Source organism: Podarcis pityusensis (genome assembly GCF_964106645.2).
Source record: "Podarcis pityusensis genome assembly, chromosome: Z".
In the NCBI taxonomy this organism is placed as follows: Eukaryota; Metazoa; Chordata; class Lepidosauria; order Squamata; family Lacertidae; genus Podarcis; species Podarcis pityusensis.
Window position 1 is genome coordinate 4,248,199 of NC_138044.1, and position 9,315 is coordinate 4,257,513.

Consider the following 9,315-nt stretch of genomic DNA (forward strand, 5'->3'; position numbering starts at 1 on the left):
TTGGACACAGGGATATTTATTTCCAAACATGCCCATGAGTGTACAGCTTAGGAGTGAGCACAGGAGTCCTATAGCACCTTAAAGACCAACACAACTTACAAGAGTAAATCTTAAAGTACAATTCATTCAAAAGCAAGTGCTTTAGAGCTCCACTAGTTTCAACATTAACTTTAAAAAGTGTGCCACTTTGGCTAGATCATGGCTATAATGTTTGTGTGTCTGTAGGTACACAGAACTATATACATGCACACTATGTAATTAATTAATATATTTTACACACTTTTTATTGCTGAAGCAATAAAGAGCAGACTACATTAAAACAAAACAGGCAAGAATACACACGTACACATCCCTAACTAAGTGGTGCAGCAATTCTCACAAAAAGGGCTTGGGCAAATAGATACCAAGCTTGTATCAAGAGCCTAAAGAAATCAGCACCAGACATATCTGAGAAGGGGGAGAATTCCATAAACTGGGTGCCTGTACTTCGAAGGCCCTCGCTCATGGTGCTACATATTGGATTTCAGTTAACTGTGGCAGAGTTTAGAGAGTCTTCCCTGTGGACCTTAAAGCAAGGGCACATTTATACAGGAAAATTTGTTCTGCCAAGAACACAATACACATATGTGGACACCACCACACATGTATCTTACCTGCACACACAAGATATGTATGAATGGGTGTGTTGTATAAATTCACATACGCACATGTAGGTGCATATGTACACACATCCACACATAAAAAGTGTGTGTAATTTAGATAAAACTACACAGGTGCATGTGTTCGTATCTACACTCTACAAAAACAACGCTGGATCCAGACTTCACCACACTGAGACTAAACCTCCTGAAATCAACAGAGCTAACCTAAGCCCCACCGATTTCAGTGCAGTCTGGCTCTAAGTATGATCAAGCCTGATCCAGCCCACAAATTAGACTGCACACACAGCATACATTTAAAGCACATCCTCAACCACCATGACCAAAATAAAATAAAATCTTAGAATTGTAATTTAGCCCTCACAGAGCTACAATTCCCAGCACCCTTAAATTACACTTCCCAGGATTTATTTATGCAGGGCAAAGTGCTTTGAATGTATACAGCTTTACACACTTTCAGTCTTAGGCGGCGCACACAGCATATTTTAAAACACATTCTCTTCCAAAAAAAAGAATGATGAGAACTGAAGTTTGCCCCTTGCAGTGCTTCAATTCTCAGCATAGCTGTCAACTTTTCCCTTTTCTTGCGAGGAATCCTATTCGGAATAAGGGAATTTCCCTTTAAAAAAAGGAAACGTTGACAGCTATGATTCTCAGCTTACATAAAATACATTTCCCAGGATTATTTGGGTGTTCGCATGTGTGCGCTTTAGATATATACAGCTTTACACTCTTTCAAACTTAGGCTGCATACAGAGCATACATTTATAGCACATTCTCACCATACCTAATAATAATATGCGTTGTTCATCCCTCACAGAGCTACAGCCAGCAACCATAAACTACATTTCCAATGATTACTGGGAGATGTATACAGCTTTGCACAAAGTATGAATGTGTTTCAAGCGCTTCAGACGCACGAGCCACCCAACGGCACAGTGGTGTAGCGTGGGTTGTCAGCACCCGGGGCAAGGCAAGTAATTTGCGCCCCCTAGAGTGAGTGAGCCAGGTAGGGGCAGAGAGCTGCGAGTGCGAGCGCACCCCCCCCCAGATGTTGCGCCCGGTGCGGCCGGGCCCCCCTGCACCCCCCACGCTACGCCACTGCGACGGCGAAAAGAAAGCCCCTCTTTCCCGCCCCATACAAGAGGGGGCGGAAGAAGGGGAGAAATAAAAGCTGGTCTTAAACTCTCCAACCCCCTCCGCTCGCCCCATACAAACTCTCCCCACACAACAAGAGCCGTGAGGAGCCCTTCGCCCTTCACTTTCCTCCTAACCCCCCACCCCGACTGACCCTCAACATCACCCCATGGCTCTCGCCCTCCTCCCACTCAGGCCCCTCTTAAATTAACGCCCCCCCCGGAGAAAGCTTTCCACTCGCAGCTTTAAAAAAAAAAACAAAAAACAAAAATCCTCCCCCACTCCAAAAGACAGATTGACCCCCCACACTCCCCCACGATCTCTTCCGTGGGGAGAAAGAGGCCCCCGCGCAAGGACCTCCCCCCCGCTTTTACCTCACACTGCCACCCACCCCCCCACCCGAGACCGACTCGCTCTCACCTCCCTCCTCCTCGGCGCTGGCACCGCTACGCCGAATGCGCCCGCTGCGCCGACAGCGTAACGCGAAGAGGCGGAAGGGGATGGAGGAGCGGGAGGAGGCGCCGCCTGCGCTTGTACAGTCAAGGCATTCGCTCGCTCGCTCGCGCTCTGTCTCTGTCCATAAATTGGGAGCGAGTGCGGGGGGGAAGAAGACGTGCAGCCGCTCTCAGAGGATTGGGCAGTGCTTTTCTCCTCCCCCCCCTCGCCACGCCCCCAACAGAAAGAAGAAGAAGAAGTAGAAAAAAACGAAGGGGCAGGAAGACGTCCGGTTTCCAATTGGGCGCGTGGATGACTTCAGCGGCGAAGCGATTGGAGAAGGCGTGCCTTCGCTCAAATGAAAGGGTCCGCCTCCTCTTCCCCTCCCCCCCCCAATACCTCAGGGTTTTATGGAAATGGCGGGAAAACGAGGCGTAAGGGGATTCGGGAATGGATTGAGAGGAGAAAAGGAAGGATGAGAAAGAGAAAAAAGAGTAGGTTCAAGCAAGGGCCTTACTTTGATTTTTATTATTATTATTATTTAAATTTACACACCACCCTTCATCCGACAAACACGATATAAAAACAGAAATATAAATACTTCTTTTTGTAATGAGCATCTCTCCTCCAGAGAGATGAATGTATCATTTACACATTTTATTTATTGAATATTTCCCACTTTTTCCTCTAAAGGAGAAGAAGAGAAGAGTTTGGATTTGATATCCTGCTTTATCACTACACTAAGGAGTCTCAAAAGGGACGCAGGTGGCGCTGTGGGTTAAACCACAGAGCCTAGGACTTGCTGATCAGAAGGTTGGCGGTTCGAATCCCCGCGACGGGGTGAGCTCCTGTTGCTCAGTCCCTGCTCCTGCCAACCTAGCAGTTCGAAAGCACGTCAAAGTGCAAGTAGATAAATAGGTACCGCTCTGGCGGGAAGGTAAACGGCATTTCTGTGCGCTGCTCTGGTTCGCCAGAAGCGTCCTAGTCATGCTGGCCACACGACCCGGAAGCTGTACGCCGGCTCCCTCAGCCAATAAAGCGAAATGAGCGCCGCAACCCCAGAGTCGGACATGACTGGACCTAATGGTCAGGGGTCCCTTTACCTTTAAGGCGTCTCAAAGCGGTTAACAATCTCCTTTCCCTTCCTACCCCACACTCTGTGAGGTGATTGAGGCTGAGAGACTTCAAAGAAGTGTGATTAGCCCAAGGTCACCCAGCAACTGCACCTGGAGGAGCAGAGACGCGAAACCAATTACAAGTCTATACTCTTAACCACTGCACCACAGTGGCTCAAGATAGCTTATGTATGTGGTTCTCTTCCTCCCCGTTTTATTCTCACAACAGCCCTATGAGGTAGAGTTCCTTCCAGTAGCTCCTTAGAGACCAACTAAGTTAGTTATTGGTATGTATTTGAAGAAGTGTGCATGCACACGAAAGCGCATACCAATAACAAATTTAGTTGGTCTCTAAGGTGCTATTGGAAGGATTTTTTTAAATTTTGTTTCTGTGGCAACATGCTCAGGGAAGCCATTTTGTGAGTTAAAATGTTAAGCAAGGAAGTCATTTCATTGATCTAGGCCAGGCCCCCATATCCAGTAAAAACACTCAGAAACCCACTACTCAGAGGCATAGAGAGATCGGCTGATAAGGATTACCAAATGAGGACATGGAAGGGTAATGTCCAACTACAGTGGTACCTCACAAGGCGAATGCCTCGCAAGACAAAAAACTCGCTAGACGAAAGGGTTTTTTGTTTTTTGAGCTGCTTCGCAAGACGATTTTCCCTATGGGCTTGCTTCGCAAGACGGAAACGTCTTGCAAGTTTGTTCCCTTTTTCTTAACACCGTTAATACAGTTGCGACTTCGAGGAGCAACTCATAGAACGCGGTGTGGTAGCCTTTTTTGAGGTTTTTGAAGACTTTGGTGATTTTTGAAGCTTTTCCAAAACTTTCCCGACACCGTGCTTCGCAAGACGAAAAAAATCGCAAGACGACAAAACTCACGGAATGAATTAATTTCGTCTTGCGAGGCACCACTGTACAGTGGTGCCCCGCAAGACGAATGCCTCGCAAGACGGAAAACCCGCTAGACGAAAGGGTTTTCCGTTTTTGAGTTGCTTTGCAGGACGAATTTCCCTATGGGCTTGCTTCGCAAGACGAAAATGTCTTGCGAGTCTTGATATTTTTTTTCGCTACCCCCCCTTTTTCTAAGCCGCTAAGCCGCTAATAGCCTTTTAGCAGCTAAGCCGCTAAGCCTTTAATAGCCGCTAAACAGCTAATAGCGCTAATCCGCCAAGCCGCTAATAGGGTTGCTTCGCAAGACGAAAAAAACGCTAGACGAAGAGACTCGCGGAACGGATTAATTTCGTCTTGCGAGGCACCACTGTACTCATGCCTTATCTCTAGGCGGAACCTAATGTATCTACTGTATCTGGATATCTCTAGGTGGAACCTAATATATATCTCTGGAACACAATCTCCAGGCAAAGCAGTTCTTGTCTCTAGGCAGAATCTATTGTCTCTATCTGAGTATGTGTAATGCTGTAACTTTTGATTGGATAAATACCTGATTCATGAATGCGTAAAGGGAAGCCTCCCCTGTTGGGAGAGGCCGGACTTCGGAACTTATTCCTCCACGCCATTGCTTGGTGCCGGCAAACAATTAAAACTTTATTGCTTTATTTCTCTGATTGCTGCGTGGTCATTTGACTGGCCTAATTGCTACATTTCGACTATGGAAGGCCAATGCTGCTACCTACCTGTACATAGAACTATGAGGTAGAGGTTAGGCTGAGAGACACTGACTGGTCCAAGGCTAGCCAGTGAGTTCTTGGGCCTACCAGGTCCTAATCCAGCACTCTAACCACTATACCACAGAGCCTCTCAAGGCTATTTCTCCTCCATCCCCCTCCCCTGCCCACACCAGTCCTATGGGGTGGGGTCAGACCCAGGGGGAAAATGACCAGCCCAAGCTTGTTGGCTGTAAAAAAAAATATGAAAACCTGGTAAGAACTGGAATGGAGTATCATGCAGAAGGGTATATAGCTGGCTGGAAAAGCAACAAGGAGCTCTTCAGACTAATTTTTGTGGCAGGTCCCACCTGAACTAGGGCTTCCATCAAAACTTATTTATACCCTTGAATTTATCTTAATGCTGCCAATGTTTTCAGATGTACACAATTTCCCCCATATAGTCAATAAACATTTTCCAATCTTCTTTAAACAAATGTTCTTCTTGTTCTCTTATTCTATGTTAGATCTGCAAGCTGCGCATATTCCATCAGTTTAAGTTGCCATTCTTCTTTGGTTGGGACCTCACTTGTTTTCCATTTTGGGGCTAACAAAACATGGGCCGCCGTAGTGGCATAGATAAATAACCTTTTTTTGACACCTGGGAATTTCCATCTCTGTTGCCTGACACACTCTAACACACATGCAACCTAGCAACAGGAAAAAACACACACACTAAGATACATGTAAGGTGTGTGTATCTCTTTTTCTGGAAATTAAGCACTTTATTGCTACAGGACTAGAGAACAGAAGGGAAGCATATTCCTGCCTCTGTTACCAGCAAAGCAAGGTTGCACCCAGGGCCAGCCTTAGCATTAGGTAGAGCAAGAATGTAAGAAGCGTCCGTTGATGAAAAGCAAATAAATGTATGCCCCACTATCCAAATTCTCTTTATACAAAAAAAAAATCACTTAGCCAATCACAAATAATTAGTACCCAAACCTCACTATACACACTGCAGTTTCAGATATCTAAACAGCCAGGCCGGCATGTAGTAGTGTACCATACAAGGCACTGTTTGTGTAGCAACACCTAGAAGGCAATAGGTTCCCCATTCCTGATCTAAGCCTTGGGAGTGGACATTTAACAGATTATTGTGCCCAGCCCCAGCCTTCAACAGTTCACCACTGCCTTTAAAACATTGTTGTGTTTTTATGTAACTTAATGAAGAATTTGTGCTAGAATTTGCTTGTTCTCTTGACTTGTTCCATCCCCATCTCCTATTCCTTTTTTCAGCTGCAAAACATCCCATGCTTGCTGGGGCTCATGGGAGTCGTAGTTCAGCAACAACTGGTGGAACAAGGGTTTCCCACACATGCAAAAGGAACATGGAGAGTAATAAAACAAGATCAACTTGCCCCCTGGCCTAAGAGTTAGGGCATCTATAGATGAGCTGTTTACTGAGCATTCATCCTGATTTGCTTGCACAAAGTTTACATGGAGGTTATATGTTTTCCACTCTTCATTATTGCATATTTGAAGGGAGATTATACAATAATGAGCATTCTGCCTGATTTGCTTGCATCGTGTGATTCTGTATAACTGTCAATTAGTAATTCATCCTGCATTTTTCAGCGCACCCCCCCCATCACTTTTTTAACCATAAAAGATTGTGGATTTGTTGTGCCAAAGTGAGAGACCGCCTTGATCCACTTTACTTCTGCAGTACGTACGGTACTAAAGTTCTGATATGTGATTGAATCTCTCCTGCAAAATACTGACAGTCTGGAGCTTACCTTAAAGTATCTTTTGTAGTATTCACTTCCCTCACTGGAAAAAAAGGAATAATGTTTTCCAAGTTCTTAGTACAGTATGATACAAAGGTTAAACATCTCTCTTGTGATTATTACTCTTTACTTCCTCTTTGGACTCCTGCTACACGTTTACAGCAACAGGCAGTGAATGCTAAAAGTTTCCTAGCATTATAAATCCTGCTGTTCTCACATATATTTATTCTACAGCTTTCATCAGAAACATTTACCCTCCAAGTCTTGGCTTTGTAATTAATTGGAAAACATGACTGATGTTAAAAATAAATGGGCTTGGAAAAATGCCTGGAGAATTGCTCAATGTACTGCAATTTAACAAAGTTGAATTCCCATGGATGTGCATTTTCCTTGATAAAAGACAGGCAAATAGAATGGGGATTAAAGAGCCTCACTGGGAATGTTTATTAGTGTGAAACCTCTTTCTGCTGGCTGACACTGAATGAATCTGTGATAAATTAGCATTTTTAAAAGGGGGTTGGGATAAGCATTACTTAATGTTTTTTGTAGTGTTGCTTAGCCACCCTCCATTATTTTTGAGAAGGAGCATATTCGTTAACTATGGAAAATGAGTTTCAAGTTTTGTGGATTGGACTCAGATTTCCTTGCAAAGGTACATATGTCAGTCATAGCAATTAACATCCTCCAGTGATGGATGTTGGTGACTATACTTTAAAACAGGTGGGTGCCCAAAGGTCACATTTCCTTCAGGGCAACCCTCTGATGGCCAAGTACCCATGGTGGGGAAGGTCACAGACAAAAGAGGGAGGAGCAATGAATGTAAAAAATGTCCTTTGTAGTGTGGGCTAGTTTCCGCACATATGCTCTAGCCACCGTCCAAATAAGCAAGAGGCATTGTCAGTGTTCAAAGGCGCACTTCAGCCAGGAAAAACATTTTTGGGGTATGAAGTAGGACAAGTGAGGATTTGATGTGGAAAGAGTTCTGGAAAGGCCTCTGGAGAGGTCTGGAGGCCACATTTTATGCCCACTCCTGCATTTAGAAGAAAGATCCTTTAATGTATGAAGGCTTTAGGTGTAGTAGTATTTGGGACATTGGAGTGTGTGCCTATTGGGTAAACAATGGAAAGCAGTAACAAGACATGGACCAGCTTTATATTTAACAACTTGCCCAGTAGCCATAGGTGACCAGAAATTCCATGTAGGTGAGTGAGAAGGCGGGTGCAGGAGGGACATTGGAGCTGTGGGCAGAGTATGTGGGTGCTGTTGTAGCCATGATGGGGAAGTGTCTTCCAATGGGCATATAGCTTCCTATACTCTAAGAGAGCAAGTGTTGAAACAGAGGAGAGAGATGCAAAGAGTGATCTATGAGTGATTGCAGTAGTATTTGTTAAGTTGTGGGGGAACATATCAGACGACACAGCGATTCTTCAAACAGCTCTTGTTTATTCACAGGCCAGAACAGAACTGGGCTGAAGGGTTGAGCCAACCTGCTTATATAGAGCTCAACTACAAAGCAACAGTAACAACATTCTGTAACTATCCAATCACTGAACGTCACTTTCAATTCCTTATTTGCATATGCAGACTGAGTGAAAACTATCTACAGCATCCCCCTGCTGGCCCAGGGTGAGAACTTCAGTACATAACAGTATTTACCCCCTTAATTTGTGGTGGAAGGAGGCATCCCTACACAATTTTGTGGCCCTGTCTCTTTTCTCTGCTCTTTTAGTTGTGGCAGCTATTTTGTATTATGCCATGTCTCCCTGCTGCCATTTTGGGACTGGTGCCCATGGAACTTTTGCAACATTGAACCCACTAGCTCAAATGGATTGATGAACACGGCCAGTGCTTTTTTCCTAAAAAAAAAAAAAAAAAGTTTATGGGTACTCACATTTTCCTACTCATATTGAAATACTGCCCCCTCAATTAGGCCAAACTTAGATTCACAAAATGTTGAGGGGTATGCATACCCTTACGTCCCCCCCCCAGAAAAAAAAGCACTGAACATGGCCCACAGAATATACCAAGAGTAACATCTGAGTCAACATTCATAGGACTGCCCAGTCATTTCAAGAATCATTTAGGTTAAGATCAAATTTAGAGATCTGGGAAGATGAGCTGTTGTCCTAACAAAAAGGAAACCTAAGAAACATTGTGAAATTCTCCTAGTTATTTCCAGGACGTATTAATATGGGAAATGAATGCTAATCTCCCACCAAAGCAGTGGTCGCTCACTGAAAATGAACACATCTATGTATGCATTGTGTCAATGTTGTAAGGAACTATTTTTTTGTGTTATTGTGACCAGCAGGTGGTGGAAGGAGCAAGCACATTCTAGGGAGTGAGCCTACCCTGGTCTGCAGTACTGTACTAGTCATAGCGCTAACCTTTGTGTCGGATCTGTAGGATCTGTAATTACTAGCAAGTGGTGTTAGGAGAGGGAGGCTAGAGAAGATGAAATGGGCTTTAAAATGAAACTAAAAGCAGCATGGAAGGGCCTTCTCTTGAAAAATTAAAGTGATTTTTTTCTAAAGGAAACCTGGGGGATTTTACCCTACTGAAATATTAA

At 44.4% G+C, this 9,315-nt stretch overlaps 1 protein-coding gene across 6 annotated transcripts in view; it reads right to left on the minus strand.

Moving 5' to 3' along the window:
* Window positions 1–2,372, minus strand: part of EEIG1 (estrogen-induced osteoclastogenesis regulator 1) — a 55,568-nt gene extending 53,196 nt beyond the window's left edge. For 3 of the 6 annotated variants that reach the window (XM_080990969.1, XM_080990967.1, XM_080990968.1), the window contains exon 1: window positions 2,217–2,371. The gene's annotated coding sequence lies outside the window, so the exon portion shown is untranslated. Of the gene's footprint in view, window positions 1–1,446; window positions 1,585–2,216 lie in introns of those variants that run through there. The other 3 variants (XM_080990964.1, XM_080990965.1, XM_080990966.1) reach the window with 3 other exon arrangements.
* Window positions 2,373–9,315: the final 6,943 nt, after the last annotated feature.